A 16613-nucleotide genomic window follows, 5' to 3' on the forward strand; every position below is an offset into this window, starting at 1 on the left:
TCGGAGCCCTGTTTTTACACCTCTTTGTGTTCGGGGTGTTTGGGCTCAACCTGCATCTTTATCAGAAACAAGCCGATAATGTAACGCTAACACGCCGAGAACGGTACACGGCATTCAATGTAGCAGTGAGAGTGAGGAGAGGCCCGGTGTTGTGTTGGAAACACACCTTAAACACAGCTGCAGGTTGTCTGAGTCACAGAACGGAACCGTTCAACTAGAAAGTGTCGCTAACAGAAAGCTAACGCTAACAGAAAGCTAACGCTAACAGAAAGCTAATGCTAGCAGAAAGCTAACTCTAACAGCTTAGCTTACACTCCCCTGAAACTCTGTTTTCAGGCTTTTCTTACAGGGTATTACATAATGACACGAGACCAGACGTAATTCAGATTTAATTATCAGCCACTCCTGGGAGCTGGTTGAAAGTAGGAGATTCAACCTTTATCAAAATAGATATTTGCAGCCTGGGGAGTGTTTTCACCCATAAGACTCACCTTTCTGCCTTCTCAGAAGGTGTGAAGCCACCTTTAGTGTGAAAATGAAGCGAGATGAGCCGACGTGAGCAGTCCACGTGAGATCTGGGAATTATCTGAGGCATTAGCAGACAGGGGACATCTGGGCCGGCTGCAGGGTGACGGAGGGGTCACTTCTGTGAGATGGAAATGCCACAAAGACCTTTGTGTTTCCAGCTATTTGACATTCAAATCACCCTCTTGCCATTTTACCAAACAAGATCCTCAGTGTACTGTACTCAAACACACTTTGTCTGGGGAAGAACTAACAGAAGAAACAGATCTCAGTTTATCTCTGGACATGCACTGGTTTTATCTTCCTGTTGCACCACTTTTCCACAGGAGCGGGATGATAATCATGATATTAAATCATATTCTCTTGATGTTATTACGTTGTCATGAATACTTCTTATATAACTGTGTGGTGACAATCAGATACTGTGACAGCCCTAAGTGCATTTCAATAAGGAGAGACGAAAGGTTGACCCAGGCTTCTGTTCATGTTGGGGAAATGTGGAAAGTCTGGAAGGAGAATGACGGCAGAAGTGAGATTTTGAAGAGAACAGAAAAGATACTGAGAAAAGAAGCAGGAAGACCGCTGGATCGTAGTTAAAGGGACAGGTTTGACGGCGTGGGAAAGAGGAGACTAATGCTGGGCTCACACCAAACGATTTTCATAGTCCCAGACTGAAAACTGACAGTCTTTAGGAGTATAACGAGTTAGGAGTTAAGTTTAAGGTGTTAATCTGCAGTCTGACACCGTTTCATACCAGTCTTTCCTCAGTCTTGGGATCATATCAAGCGTGTTTAATATTATCGCAGGTCGCAGAAACACAATCAACAGCCAATAGATGAGCTCTGACAGCATCAGAAACAGGAAAGCAGACAGTCAATAACAAACATGTCGGCGGACGTAGAAGAACGAGCGACAAACAGGTGAAAATGGACTGTCTGTGCCCATATTCTGTGGCGTTTTCTCTTCTTTTTGTTGGGTTTTTCACTACAAACCACTGCACAGACCAGAGCAGCTGCAGCTAAAAGCTGCTTCTCCTCCATGTTTGTAAAACTTCTGCTGAGCATGATGGGAAATAAATCTAAAAAATCTAGTTGTAGTTTTGTAAATAGTGACCCTACAAGATTCACAGTCTTTGTAAAATCTTTAGTCTGAGGCTCGTCTGGGACTAAAAACTCTAAATTCTAGTCTTTAGCTGTGAGCTGATAGTCTTTTCAAAGTCTTCTGGTGTGTGGGTAACATCAGAGTGACTAAAATGGATCAGATCTCCTTTATTGACCTTTCATCGAAGCTTCATGTTATCAGAGCAACAGCAGCTCCGGTGCTCTGCACATAATTAAGTCATTTTAACTAAAAACAAGGCTTTTAAAATAAATAATAAATAATAAATAAATAAACCACTTTTCACCTGCTGTGGGACGGTTTTAAGTACCATGAGGTCAGTTTTCTTTCAGTCTGGACGGCTCGCTTCATATTTTCTGTCAATTTCAATGGTAAAATCTTTTGTTGCAACATAAAACTCCCACTGAATGTGGTGAGAGGGCATTTAAAAGTGGGTTTTTATCAGTCTAACTGTGAATACTCTGCAGCGGTTGCACTTAGAACACCAGAAAAATAACGAGACGGTTGTATAACATCCTCCTATCGGAGAAGCACTGGCTGTGTCGTCAGAGGAAGTGCAATTAGCCAGTTAGTGAATCCCCAGCTGAATGGTCATCTGATTAGTTTGCCCCCTTAAGCCTTATGTGATCATCCTGGATCATTGACTTCCATTTCCGCTGCTGGTCATGAATGTATTCCATCTGCTGGGAGTAAACACTGGTGCACTGTACTGCCCTGCGTCGCCCAAAAGCTGCGCTCATAATGAGATTTAGTGTATAAGCCCAACTGTGGAAGCCCAGATAACAAATTAGAGAACGGAAGGAAAGCAGAACAGAAATATCCCCACAAACTGAAGTGAGATGCAGAAAAAGGCCCGTGTTGCCATGTGTCACGTTGTTGCAGGACTGCTGATAAACGCTGCCGTCTCAGGTTATCGTTCGCTGACCACAAGCAAGAGAAAGAGCTGCTTTCTTCCTCTGAGCAGGGAGACAGTTTATGGTGAGACGTTTGGTTAAATCAGAGAGAGTTAGATAAAAGGAGCTGGTGTAGCGCTTGAGATTTGATTTGGATCTTTTAAGGAAGCGACACACACTCCTGGCTGTGGAGTTTCTCAGGTGGCTGACGCCTCACCTTTGTTTCCAGATGTTTTTACGTCCACTTTCACTCTCTGTTTGGCCTCTCACATTCATCACGTGTCGGAAAGCTTCTCCTTCTGGCTTTACCAGGGAACTGGTCCACACAAACCTCTGAATGAAAAGATATTCCTTCTGCACCGGAACCATAAACCATGGGACTGGGCTCTTTATCCTGAAGGCTTCATCAGGCTATTTTAATGCCAGATTTATTCATCATTCATTAATCATTTAGAATAACGAACTCAAATAAGTCAGTGGCAATGAATCACAGACTATATTTGTAATATTTTATTGAGGAAAGCTCTGACAATCTAATTTATAAGCTAATTTATAAGGAACTGCACATTACTCATTAGTCAAAACTCGCTGTAGGCTGACATTTTCAATGTATTCTTCAGTTTTCTCCGTTTCTTTCTTTATCATTTGAAATGTGGGGTGTGAAAAGGAAGATAGGCTCGAAGCACTTGCAGGAAACTGTCATCATCAGTCTGGCAACGTCACAAAAAGAGGTCGGTACAGCCTCACAGGAGGAACAATGAGAGATGGGACACTTTTGGCTCCCTGTAAAGGTAATAATTGGGTTCCTGTTTGGTTTTTCTTCGCTGAATTAGGCGCAGCATAGCGTGCTGCCTCCTACGGATCATAGGAACGGGAGGACTTGTCAGCGGCTGCCAAGTCTTCCTCCTGGATCGCTGTGTCTCAGCAGTTTTTAATTAAAATGCTCCATTTGTGCCACCTATCCCAGCTGCCTGTGAGAGAAAATACAGAGAATAAATTACTGCATCCATTCCTGCTGGCTTAGCTCCACTGTTTCACAGCATTTCGTGACTATCGATATGACACTTTGCAGACGGCATCTGTGGGTCTGATAACTGTTAACTACTAAAATCTTGAAGAATAACTCATTTGAGACAAAAGAAGCTAAAAAGCTCAGAATGTAGCTACAGAATCAATTGAACTGTTGAAGGAGAACGAAAAATGTGGAAATGAAAATAAAAGGTCTGATTTATGACTTGAATGAGAAACAATTTGTCCTTGATTTCCCCTTTCGTTTGAAACTGTGATGTCATCCAGTAGCTCAGTGTCACACACTTTCAGAAACAGGCCACAACAACTTCTGGTGTTTAACGGTCACAACAGCAGTGCAGCTTGTGTTCACATGTCGGCTGACAGGAAGTGCTGTCGTTTGTGTGTTGCATGGCACAACCCTAACCCTGCCTCAATGCAGCAGAAGCCTTAAGAGTTTATTGTCTTTGATGCACAGACAGTGAGTAAAATCACACTGCAAATGTTTCAGTGTTTAAAAATAGTAATAAAAAACTATCAAAGACCCTCTTTCAGTTCCAGCACATTATTAAAAAGTCATCTGGTCTTCATCAGGTCCTAAAATGAGGTAAAAACAACCAACACATGACATATTACACTGTGTCATTGTTGCTGCCCATCAGTCTGGGAAGGGTTATAAGGCCATTTCCAAACTATCTGGAGTCCATCATTCTACAGAGAGAAAGATTATTCACAAGTGGAAAACATTCAGGACAGCTGTCAATCTTCCCAGGAGTGGACGTCCCAGCAAGTTCACCCCAAGGTGAAGAAGCCCAGAGCTACATCTCAGACTCTACAGGCCTCAGTTAGCATGTTAAAGGTTAAAGGTCACCCCAAGGTGAAGAAGCCCAGAGCTACATCTCAGACTCTACAGGCCTCAGTTAGCATGTTAAAGGTTAAAGGTCACCCCAAGGTGAAAAAGCCCAGAGCTACATCTCAGACTCTACAGGCCTCAGTTAGCATGTTAAAGGTTAAAGGTCACCCCAAGGTGAAAAAGCCCAGAGCTACATCTCAGACTCTACGGGCCTCAGTTAGCATGTTAAAGGTTAAAGGTCATGACAGCACAGTTAGAAAAAGACTGAACAAGGATGGCTTGTTTGGAAGGGCTGCAGGAGAAAGCCTCTTCTCTCTAAAAAGAACATGGCAGCACAGCTTAGGTTTGCAAAGCTGCATCTGAACAAAGCTCAAGACTTCTGGAACAATGTCCTTTGGACAGACCAGAGCAAAGTGGAGATGTTTGGTCCTAATGCACAGCAGCACGTTTGGAGGAAACCAAACACAGCATATCAGCACAAACACCTCATACCAGCTGTCAAGCACGGTGGTGGAGGGCTGATGATCTGGGCTGGTTCTGCAGCCACAGGACCTGGGCACCTTGCAGTCATTGAGTCCACCATGAACTCCTCTGGATACCAAAGTATTCTAGAGTCAAATGTGAGGCCATCTGTCCCCCAGCTAAAGCTGGGCTGAAACTGGCTCATCAACAGGACAAAGATCCCAAACACAGCAGCAGATCTACAGCAGAATGTGGGAAAAAGCAAAGAATGAAGGTGTTGCAATGGTCCAGTCAGAGTCCAGACCTCAGCCTGACTGAAATGCTGTGGTGGGACCTTAAGAGAGCTGTGCAGAAACCAATGCTGCAAACCTCAAAGAGCTGAAGCAGCGCTGGAGAGAAGAGGGCCGAGATTCCTCCAGAACCAGGAGAGAGACTGATAACGTCCCACAGGAAACCATCACTGCAGCTCACTGCTGCTGAAGCTGCTGGATCAGGGGTTCACTTAGTTTCACACTCACTGCTGCTGAAGCTGCTGGATCAGGGGTTCACTTAGTTTCACACTCACTGCTGCTGAAGCTGCTAAATTTTGCATGGACTTCTAAATGGATTCATAAAACAGAAGGCTGTGGTTTTGGTTCTCGGTTCATCTTTAACAGGAACTGTATATTTTTTCCCAATTTAATGAAACAAATGTTGACTTTTGATGAAGCCTTTAACCACCTTCTTTATTTGACTTAAATGACTTAAGTCTGGAAACATTCTCCCTGAGCAGAATTATGTGAACAACATCTGATATTAAATCGATATTAAACAGTCAGATTGCTTCAGAGCAGCTCAGACTTCACTCTGAACGTACTCCACATTCAATCCGCAGCATATCTGGAAGTCTAATGCATTTGAATATTTTAAATCCAATTTAAGCTTTTTTCGTTTGAATTACAGATTAAATAATTGAAGTCAAGCTATGAATAATTTAGAAGCAGCGAGCATAGCTGAGGTCAGCAGGATAAGACCACAGATGTGCAATAAGAACAGATGTAGTTACACATCACTTCATGTTCACCAAACATTTCCTTCATCGTCAGGAAGGGATCCTTATTGCTGGCTGGTCAAAATAATCATAAATCTTTGGGCACATTTAATTCAAACCCACTCTTTGGCCTAAAACAGAGAAGAAGAAAACACATGGTTGGCTTTTACAAACAGTCATGATCGATATTAAGCTGGATTTCAACGACTTAAATGATTCCTAATTCAAAACGTCTCTGTTTTGCTGCTCCTTTAAGTTCATTATCTGGTAGTTATAGCTGTGATATACCGGTACTGATCATGGTAATCTTAATAAAAAGGATAAGATGTGGATATTTTATTCATAATACACATATTTATGTCATTATTTTACCTCTGCTGAGTGTTTTTCAGTCGCAGTAAAACACTCAAAAGACGAGGCTAAATGAGACTCGTACTAATGCAGTTGTCACAGTTTAAGTTTAATCAGGTTATGTTCTGGTCTTGTTTCTCCCGTTCGGTTCACTCACATCACCTGCTTCATGGTTCACAGCTGCACCTCGTTCACTTATCACTCCCACAGTATTTAGTCTCCTGGTTTCCTTTCAGTCACTGCAGAATCCTCACTATCCCTTCATGCCACAGCCACAGAGATAAGGCTGGTTATGCCTCATAGTCCTGTTCCTAGTTATTTATTCACAGTCCTAGTCTTGTTTTGTTTTCATAGTTTGTTTTCATAGCTTTCTTTTTGCCTTTGCATCCCTGTTTTTGTGGAATAAACCCCTTTTTTTAACTAAAAGAGCTGCATCTGGGTCCTACCTCTCCACCGAACCCTGACAGGTTGGCTTTTACAAACAATCATGATCGTTATTAAGCTGGATTTCAACCACTTAAATGATTCCTAATTCAAAACGTCTCTGTTTTGCTGCTCCTTTAAGTTCATTATCTGGTAGTTATAGCTGTGATATACTGGTACTGATGATGGTAATCTTAATAAATGTCACAGTTTATGTTTAATCATGTTTTTCCTGCCACCTCGGTTCACTCACATCACCTGGCTCATTGTTCACAGCTGCACTTCGTTCACTGATCACTCCACAGTATTTATTCTCCTGGTTTCCTTTCAGTCACTGCAGAATCCTCACTAACCTTTATGCCTCAGCCACGATTGTCAAGTCAGGGTTTTTGCCACCATAGCCACAGTATTTTCATAGTCTTGTTAACCATAGTTATTTATCCATAGTCTTGTTTCTTCATCGTTAAGTATTTTTGATCCGCGCTTTGTTTTTGTCTTGTTTTGTTGGAATAAACCTTTTTTGGAAGTTAAAGAGCTGCATAATCTTAATAAAAAGGATAAGATGTGGATATTTTATTCTTAATACACACATTTATGTCATTATTTTACCTCTGAGTGTTTTTCAGTCGCAGTAAAACACTCAAAAGACGAGGATAAATGAAACTCAAACTAATACAGTTAGTTTTTTATATCATGCTTATTATCTTAATACTTTTGGCCTCAGTAATCGTGTCGTTAAAATCAGATTTACTTCTCCAGCCCTTTGTTGCCTCCTGTCCCAACTTTCCTCTCCGTCAAATTCAAGATGAGCTAAAATGTTTCATTACATGTTGAAATGTCTCACTTTCAACATTTGAGATGTTTTCTGTGACCTGTTATGAATGAAATATTAATTTATGAGATGAGTCATAAGTCTCTGCACCCTGGTTTTATTCACATTAAAACATCGTCCCAGCAGCAACGGATCAGTAGGTTTTGGAACCAAAGAAACCCGCTTTTAGTGCTTTTATGCATCAGAGGTCAAGCTGTTTGCATGTGTCTGTTACAGCTGATTTTTCCTTCCTGAGGAGGAGATGTGGCTCTGCTCGGTCTGCACTCGAGTTCAAAAACAAACCCAGAAATGCAGAAGTATCAGAGCAGAAAGAGCAACAAAGCAACTGCAGAGACTCTCGAACTGAGTCAAGGTGAAGCAAGCACACAGAAAATATGAGTTTTCCACTTAACGTCTTTAGTACAGAGCCTGTAATGTGTGCCTGAATGCTGAAGTTAGAGCTTTAAAAGTGCCTTTCTCTGCAAATAGAAAAAACTGGATTCTAAAACACTGAAAGCACTGCAGGTCCAAGGTGGAAATGTTCAGTAAATTCTTTATTCTTATATCTGGCAGCTGCAGATGTTAACAAGGTAAAATAACTTAATAATTTACAGTATTATTCCAATTAAAATAGTTTATCACCTGAAGGGAAGCTATAATGTGGCCGTAAACGTCTACTTTTTTATCTTCTTCGCAGTATAATTTAATGGAATTAAATTAAAAAATGAGTCATCGAACTGTCGGAAAGTTGGTTTAATAGTAGAGAAAGAGGTTGAAATGTCCAGAGATCGCCATGAATGCAGTCAGGTGTTTGTGGTCTGACACAGCTGAGCTGATGACATCATAAGCAGCGATGACAGGTAACAGAGGGAAGCCTCCAGGTGGACAGCTTGGACAGAAAATTAAAGCCAACAGTTCAGTAGTTCCCAGGATTACGCCATCTGTTGTTAGAAAGCACTGCAATCCCTCCTCCTTTACTGTTAGCACTGTCTGCAGTCTCTGTCTATCCGTTTAAAAGCTGGTAGAGAAGCATTGAAGCCATTTATATTCCAGCTTTGTCCATTTTTTGCCAGTTTTCCCACAATCCTCCTGCTGATCAGGGATAGAAGTGGTTCAAGCTTCCTCCTCCTTTCTCCCTGTGTTACTTTTGCCATACATCCACAACTTGTCCATCAACTTGTCTTATTCTGGGAATTATTTGGGCTTTGGAAAACGTCATCAGCAGTTCCAGCATGGAAACAGCTTTCCTGTTGGCATGGCAACTCGTAACAGATGTTAAAAAGTGCCAGAATTACCATCTGAACTCGTGTAAGCAGCAACTTGAGTACCTCAAACAGCTCATTTAAACACATGAAACCTTTTTTACAACCAAATTTGCTCCAACATTTTAAGGTTTCCATGAAATCACAAGCTTAAGTGCTGTTTTCCTCTGCATATCAACAGATTTCCCCCGACAGAAAGTCCTATTCTGTGCTGATTGGCCAGATCCAGTGGCCTGACCAGGCTCCGCCCACCAGTTTGCATGTTATTTACTGAAATGAATCACTTTAGAAACATTTCAAAGGACAGAAAGTTAGAAAACAATCTCAAAAGCAGGCTGATAGAATTAAATAAATAACTCTAAAACACCGTGAAGAATAACTGTTGTGAAGGTAAATATAGTTCAAAACAAAACCTAAAACACTTTGAACTCTGAAGCTGATTTCTCGGGAGCTAAATGCTCTTTAAACAGCCCGTAAAGCCCAACCGCCACCTGTTTCCTTTCCACACACAACATGATGAGAACTTGGTTCGTCTCCTGAATGCGTTGCTAAGTTCCTGCTCCACTTCAGTCTGTTATGACTGAGAAATTCAGTGACGTCAGACACCGATTCGCCCCGTAGCATCCTTCATTTTAGCGTCCTTCACCTTCGCCTCTTCATCCCAGCAGCTCCAGCATCCTCCCACATGAGGCGGCCATCTGGGATGGCTCGAAGGCTGTGTTTGCTCCAGCTGACGGCACAATGAGCGTAGGAGGTTTCTCCTTCACTCATATATAAACCACACGCAGTTAGACGTTTTAATTATTCAACAAAGCCTGAAGAAAAACGGTTCTTTTTGTCTGGAATAAACAGATCTGTAACTGGTGTAAAAGTTACACTTTGATTGATGAATACTTCAAATGCTTAAAATGATTATTTGCTGTGACTCCTTTTATTATTTTCCACATCTGCTTGCATCCTGAGCAGGTCGCCAGTCCCTCACAGGGCCAACACATGTCAAACAAGACAAAAATCCGTCCATCTTACTCAAAGTCGTCGTTCACGTTGTCAAAATCTGATAAATATCCTGCCATGTTGCACAAAACTATCAGCAGCAAACTCTGTGTGAAGTTAGCCGACTGTCACAGAGCACGGAGTGAATAAACTGTGCTGCAGGGGGGCGTGTGGATGAAGTGGTCCCAGTAGAGTGCCTGTGTAGAAATCCCTCCGTTAGCTCTCCTATAGCTGCAAGTAGCCACATAACAGCAGCTATGAGCTAACAGAGCTATAGCACACGTTCATTCATTCATTCTTCTTAAAGTATTGGTGAAATAAAGACAGATAATGCCTTATTTAGAGGCTGCATCCTCTAAGCCCCGTTCACTCCGTTATATGGATCTCCAGTTATCTAAATATCTTCTGAAGGACGCCGACTTCCACCAAACTGTTCTCGGTGAGCAGATGAAGGTATTTCATGCCAGAAATAAGGTCCAGGTTTAAAAATATCCCTTTAAAGGTTAATTAACGGCTCTCTCCACCACATGTGGCTGCGTATTCTTTTATAATCGCTGCTCCAGCCTGCATGAATAAATTACCAGAGCGGTGTTTTTGGAAGCACTCTAATTAAGTTCTGTTTTAGGGTGTATTAATGTAAAATGTTGCTGCTTTTAGCATAGTTCTGCACAGGATAACCCACTGAGACCTTTGTCTTGTTAATCAGGATAGAGGTATGCCCTCTGCATGGTGCCTTTGCTTTATCTCTCCAGCTGATGCTTAATTATGGACGAATACGAGTGCCACAAATGAGGATAAATCTGTACAAGAAGAGAATAAATGAGGAACTATTAAGACAAATAATTAAAGGATGAATTAAATGCCGTCTTGACCTTGTTTTGCTGTTATAATTCCACACTTATTCTTTTGTTTCTGTGTATATTTCCTCATTTATTTCCCACTCCTATCATTGCATACAAATAAAGAAGCAACCACCTTTGATGTACTTTCAAAAGAAAGACTTCATGCTTTGGTAAGGAGATGCAACCATTAGAGGTGATCAACTCAGAGTCTCCAGCAGACCTCATGCATGTGTTGGACCGTAGGAGGAAGCTGGAGCATCCAGAGAAAACCCAGACAGGAACACAGAGATAAACTCTTAAAAAGGTGCAATTATCCACCTTTTAGTAGCCGGAGATTATTGTCTACCTTTAAAGCTAAGAAAGCTTATTTTACTGTGTGTACTTTAGGAGATCTGCATGGATCTCTGTAGCCTCAGAATCATCTGAATCTGTGTTCTCCGGGTTGTGTTTTTGGTCCCATTTGACAGTAATTGCACGTTTATTTTTGATCAAACCACCCCAGCTCCCTTCAGTCGGCTCATCTCTTCTCTCAGCTGGTCTCTTTTAGCTGTTGCTTCTATCAGCTACGACACGGATGAACACAGCGAGCAGAAATCTCTGAGCGCAGAGAAGATGCTGACCTACATACTCAGGCAAATAACTGTCAGGTGAAGTCGATATCAGCAGCTAACAGGAAGCTGCTGCATAAAAAAACCCCGGTGAAGACAGTCATGTGTCCTGAGTGGCTGGAAGTGGGGAAGCAGCTTCAGAGTCCTGCAGAGGGGGGGGGGGCTGTCGATAAAATGGTAAAACAGTGAAAGAAAAGGTTTGTTCCTGCACTTTACTGCCTCCAGACTGCCGTCCTGATCAGAATATCTGCTAATGCTGACTTCAGATCCAGATGTTTGTGTATTTCTGGGAGAATTTGGCAGAACTAGCACTATTACGGCTTCTTTTCTGAGTGCATCACAAGCCAGATATTGTTGTTTGGAGCTCAGAGTAGTTGCTCATTTAATTCATCTTAATGCTTCTTCTCCCCAGAGGACTTCCAGGCTCCTCAATGGTCCCAGTATGAATCCCATGACTGGCTTTCTGTCATGCATCTGCGTTGTCTGCATATTACAGCAGCTCAGCTTGCAGAGAGGAGCTGGAGACAGAAGCTGGCTGCGTTTAAATCTTAAATCTGTCATTTTTAAGCACATTACATTGAGTTCTGTGTCATCTGTCCCTTACATTACAGCAGAGTCTAATCATCAGAGGAAAAGGAAAGTAAATCTGAAGCCTAAACTAACTGCTTTTTTCCATGTCCCAGAGCTGAAATGAGTGGGTTCGGACCGGCTTCTGAAGGGATGAGAGGAGCACGATCCGCTTGGTTTCATCATCAGCAGCAGTTACAGCTTCAAAGATTTCATCAGTAGCTTTTAAAGCTGTGACGTTCAGTCAGTTTCACATGAACACCTGCAGCAAAACAGAAACAACAGACTGAGGGTGTTCTTTTTTCACCTCTGGAGATCCTCCAACGTATCTGCCACACGGCCGGCTGTTTCACTTCCACTCAACTGTTTTCTGACTGTTTCAGCTTCAGGACTCTCAGTCTGAACCAATGACAGTTACTGCACAGATGGAAACGGTGTCCACATGCTTTACCACCATGTATACGTTGTTGAGCAGACACCACCCACGCTGGCGGTGTCTCACACATACGTAGGCTTCTCTATGGCAACTGCAAAACAGGAAGGCCGAAGCTTTTCCACTCCACGGGCTCGGCTCTTCTGCCCGCTCAGCTAAAAACATGACTGATGTTTTCCTGGGAAATGACAGCAGCAGGAGTCCTCCACCTCCCCGTCTGTCCGGCCCACTCATCTGAGCTCCATTCATCTGCATCTCCACCTCCTCCACAGCGTGTGAATCAAAGCGTTGAGAGAAATCAGTCAGGGACGCTCTCCAGGACCATTGCTAACATTTCATAATGGAGCGCACTCATGGCTGAGAAGTGGCTGGCAACTCAATTACTGAAAAGAGTGCTTTTTTTTTACTCTGGCCTTGACATCGAGTGTTTTCTCCTCCATCAGGTAGCAGGCTTTTCTGAGAAGGCGCACACAAAAGGCCTCAGACAAGGTGAGTTTGTCTGAAAGCATCCAGCAGAATTATTAAAGTGCAGGCAGCCTTCAGAGCTGAAAATGTGTGAGGAAGTGCTAACCTTCTCACTGAATGCTGGGTCAGATTGTAACTGTGAAACAATGGGATTTGTCACCTGGTCTCTCTGGTTCTGTGTGCTTCTGGGCTCAAAGAAGGAGCCTCTGTAGGTCTCCCTTTATGGAGACCAGAAACAGGTGGGAATTGTTGTGATTGGTGGACAAAATGGGTGGAAATATTTTCAGTTAATTAAGTTAAGTTGGATTATTTATGTTGTACATTAGTTCTGAATTAACTATATTTTCTTTCTTTATTTTGCAGGAGCTGATTTGTATTTGTTGGCACAAACAAATTAAGATATGTATGTTTATGCATTTAGCAGACGCTTTTATCCAAAGCAACTTACAGGTAGGCATGTAGGGTAAGGGGGTCTTGCCAAAGGACCCCTACTGGAGGTAATACCTTTCATGCAGGGGATTTGAACCCAGATCTCACACATGGAAGGTGGCAATCATACCACTACACTATCCAGTCCATATGTATGATTTCATTGTTAATGATCGATCCTCTTATCCCCAGATCTGCTCTGATAGGCTCATTTGAACTGGAGAGGAGGCCTATCAGAGTATATATGTCTGTTGGGAAGGGGGCATGTTTTTATGTGCTATGGGAAGGGCAACAACCCATTTTCCCTTTGTTAAAAGGCTACGTTTGTTGAGTTAATAAAAGTCAACTTATTCTCTGTGCACCTCCTGACCAGCGTGATGCTTTTGGGCCCCTGCATCTCTCACTTTACTACAAAATGTATCTAAGATGTAATACAACAGGTCTCTTTGAGCTTCAGTAGAGAAGTCAGTCAGTGTTAGCAGCATTTGAACCACATGAACCGGGACAAATGAAGGTGTACGCCTGGTCCATTACTGTTCATGAGGAAGCGTTGAAGCAGCTGAACTCACAGCCTCCAGTAGTTTGTATTTCAACTTATTTGAATAGTTGCTAAAAGCACAACATCAAACCCAGTCATTCATGTTTGTTTCAATTAGCCGCAGCAATAATCCTCCAAAAGCTCATCTGTGTTTCTACTAATTGAACATTTTTGGGCTCCAATGGCCTTAAATTGGCCTTAAAAGGGCTGGATAGTGTAGTGGCACAACTTAAAATGGTTTTAGAATGACTGTGTCGACATGTCATCCCCTCAGTGGAATATAAGAGAAGGATACTGTGACACTTTGGTTGTAGAATCACCATCTTTTGTCTTTTTAGGGCCAGAATTAAACATATTTGGATAAGAGGGTGGTCCTCAAAAGTCATACATGTTAGTTCATATTCAACCACGAGTTAAAAATAACCGACACACTGTTTAAAAGCGGAGAATCTGACATATTAAAGCATGGAGCATGCCTCGTGGGTGAAGGATTTTGACTTTTTCATCTTTCGTTTCTTGAGAGACGTTGATGCTCTTTGAATGGAAGATGATTTAGGTCCAGCACCTGGTGGCAGTCAGCGGTATTACATGTTATTTCACTGCCTTGCTAGCTTCCCGCTCCACTCGTCTCGGGCCTGTTGACACTCCTTTTATAATACTATGGACAGTCGATAAGATCTATAAAAAATGGCTTTCATCCTGTTTGTGCTGCCCCCTGGTTGCCAGAAGATGCCACATCCTGACTTTTATGTGAGATAGTTTGCAAATTTCGAGGCAAATGCCACTCAAAAGGCAGAATCTTTGAGCTATTCTGAGCCAGTGTGTGATGAACATCTGCTTCTGATCATGAAGAAACCAGCGCTGTGCTATTTTTATCTGCTTCTCCAGTCAAACTGAAGGCCATTTGTTTTCACCGCTGCTCTAAACGCCACTTCTCTCCCTCGCCGTTGGCGGTTGATGTTAAAGTCCCAGTTAGCAGAATGTGACTTTACTCACTCCACGTGACGTTAGCTGACATCACGCAGCCTGACGCTCAACAGGCTTCCCTTCTGCAGCCGCCTCAAATCCACCGTCCACAGCTTGAAACTTATCAGTGGATGTCAGACATTCTTTGGGAAGCGGATCTTGTTTTTCTCCCCCAACACCACCACATTCCTCTGGGCTGCTCAGAGGACCAAGGCAGCTAAAAAGCCAATTTCCCTTTTTGAGTTAAGTTTCTGCCCTTTAGGTTTTTTGTTTTTTTTTGCCTGTTCTTCCATGAGTTCCCATCATTAGACCGTCTCCATGTTTAGCTCGTGGCTTCACAGTCTGCTCACTGCTTCTGTTTTTAAACCCTCTGCTGCTCTGGTATCACAGAGACTTACAAATGAACAAAAAAAAAAGATAATAAGGGAGGGAAGAGGAGAAATGATGCTCGCTCTGTTTGTTTCTCTGGGGACGGACCGCTTTTAGCTCACATCTACAGCAGCAGGAAGCTCAGCGGGACTGTGTGAAATCAGGCAACAGACCACATGTGTGTGAAAGACAAAGAACACAATAGTTCGGAGAAGCTGTGAGAAAACTGTGGCACGGATGGATGGATGCTGCTGCCGTCAGTCATCAGCAGAAATAGCCAGCAGCACTTTGCAGTTACACCTTCAGAGACTGAGGGTGCAGGATGTAGCGTGCATGTGAGGCTGAGGTGCACGGGAAAATCATGGAACCGTTAAGAAAATACAACAAAAATCAAAGAAAGAGGAGCAGATCTGCAGGGAGATCGCTTCAGTTTTATGCCATCTAGCTTTCAGATATACTGCTGCCTCCATTTTTTCAACTCAAGCATGTCTGTATTTTGTTCCGAATGAGAACCACGCGTCTATATTCTGTATTTCTGACCATTTCTTTCAACAGTTATGTTCTGAATCATTGTTTAGCCTTTACAATATGTCACTAACAAAGGCCATGGTGACGGGTCATTTACTGATTAATAAATCTGAGGATAAGGGATGTGAAGGCCGACAGGAAGCGATGGGAAAGGCAGAGAGCCGTGATGGACTTCTGGTGAGGAGAAATCCAAGGATACATCTGGGGAGGCTTTGGGCCAGAACAGAGCAGAAAATTGGTCGTTTTTTTCTCCTGAATCTTCACCTATGATTTCCCAACCTGGCAACCCCTTTAATGGGACTCCAATTCAAATGAGCTGGTTCAGGACCAGTTCCTTATCTTAATGCTTTGTGTGTTTTGAATGCCTTAGAACCAAGTTCCAGACAAGAAATCATGTTTCCAGCTCTTTGCTGGTTTAGATTTTGAACCGTTTACGTCAAACAACTAAAAGTAAAAAAGAGTCAGAATGATTGCAAACCCAGCTTAAGCAGGGCTGCTGTTCTTCTTAATTTCGTGCCGTTTAAGGTTGTGATGTCGCCAGTTTCTTTGCATCCCTTGGAGCAACATTCAGGAGGTTCAAATCTCATATAAAGCCAGTTGGAACACACCTTTAAAGTGAAGCATCCAGGTGCTGTGAGGAGAAACTACGCCAGCAATCAGACGTCTGACTGACTGCACGTTAAACACTTTATTACACTCAAAGGCCAAATGTTTGTGAGCTTTTTGACCTGCAGAGTTGCACAATCCGCTGAATCAGGGCTCCATTAATTCGAGGAAGCTTCATGAATCATCACTATATCAAAAGCAGGCAAAAAAAGCTCAATTTTCAATTTTGTAGATCGGTAAATTGCTAATTCAAAGAGTTTATCATCGGTCGATACCCCCAAATACTTGCATCTGGGTACTTTTTAGTTGACTTACATTTAAAGCCGGCTTTAAACTGACTCCAGCAGTTTGTAGAGACGGAAATGCAACATGAAGCATCTGCGTTGAAGATATAAATCAGTGTCATCTGCATAGAGGTGTAATATTCACCAAGCTTCTTTAGAGCACAACCAAAATAAAATGATGGACATGTAAAAGGAGATAAAACAGGGTCTTAAAGGCTTCCAACAGTGAGCATAATACAGACCTAACT

The sequence above is a fragment of the Leuresthes tenuis genome, unplaced genomic scaffold, assembly GCF_036924035.1.
Source record: "Leuresthes tenuis unplaced genomic scaffold, fLeuTen1.0.hap1 SCAF_12, whole genome shotgun sequence".
Taxonomy (NCBI): domain Eukaryota; kingdom Metazoa; phylum Chordata; class Actinopteri; order Atheriniformes; family Atherinopsidae; genus Leuresthes; species Leuresthes tenuis.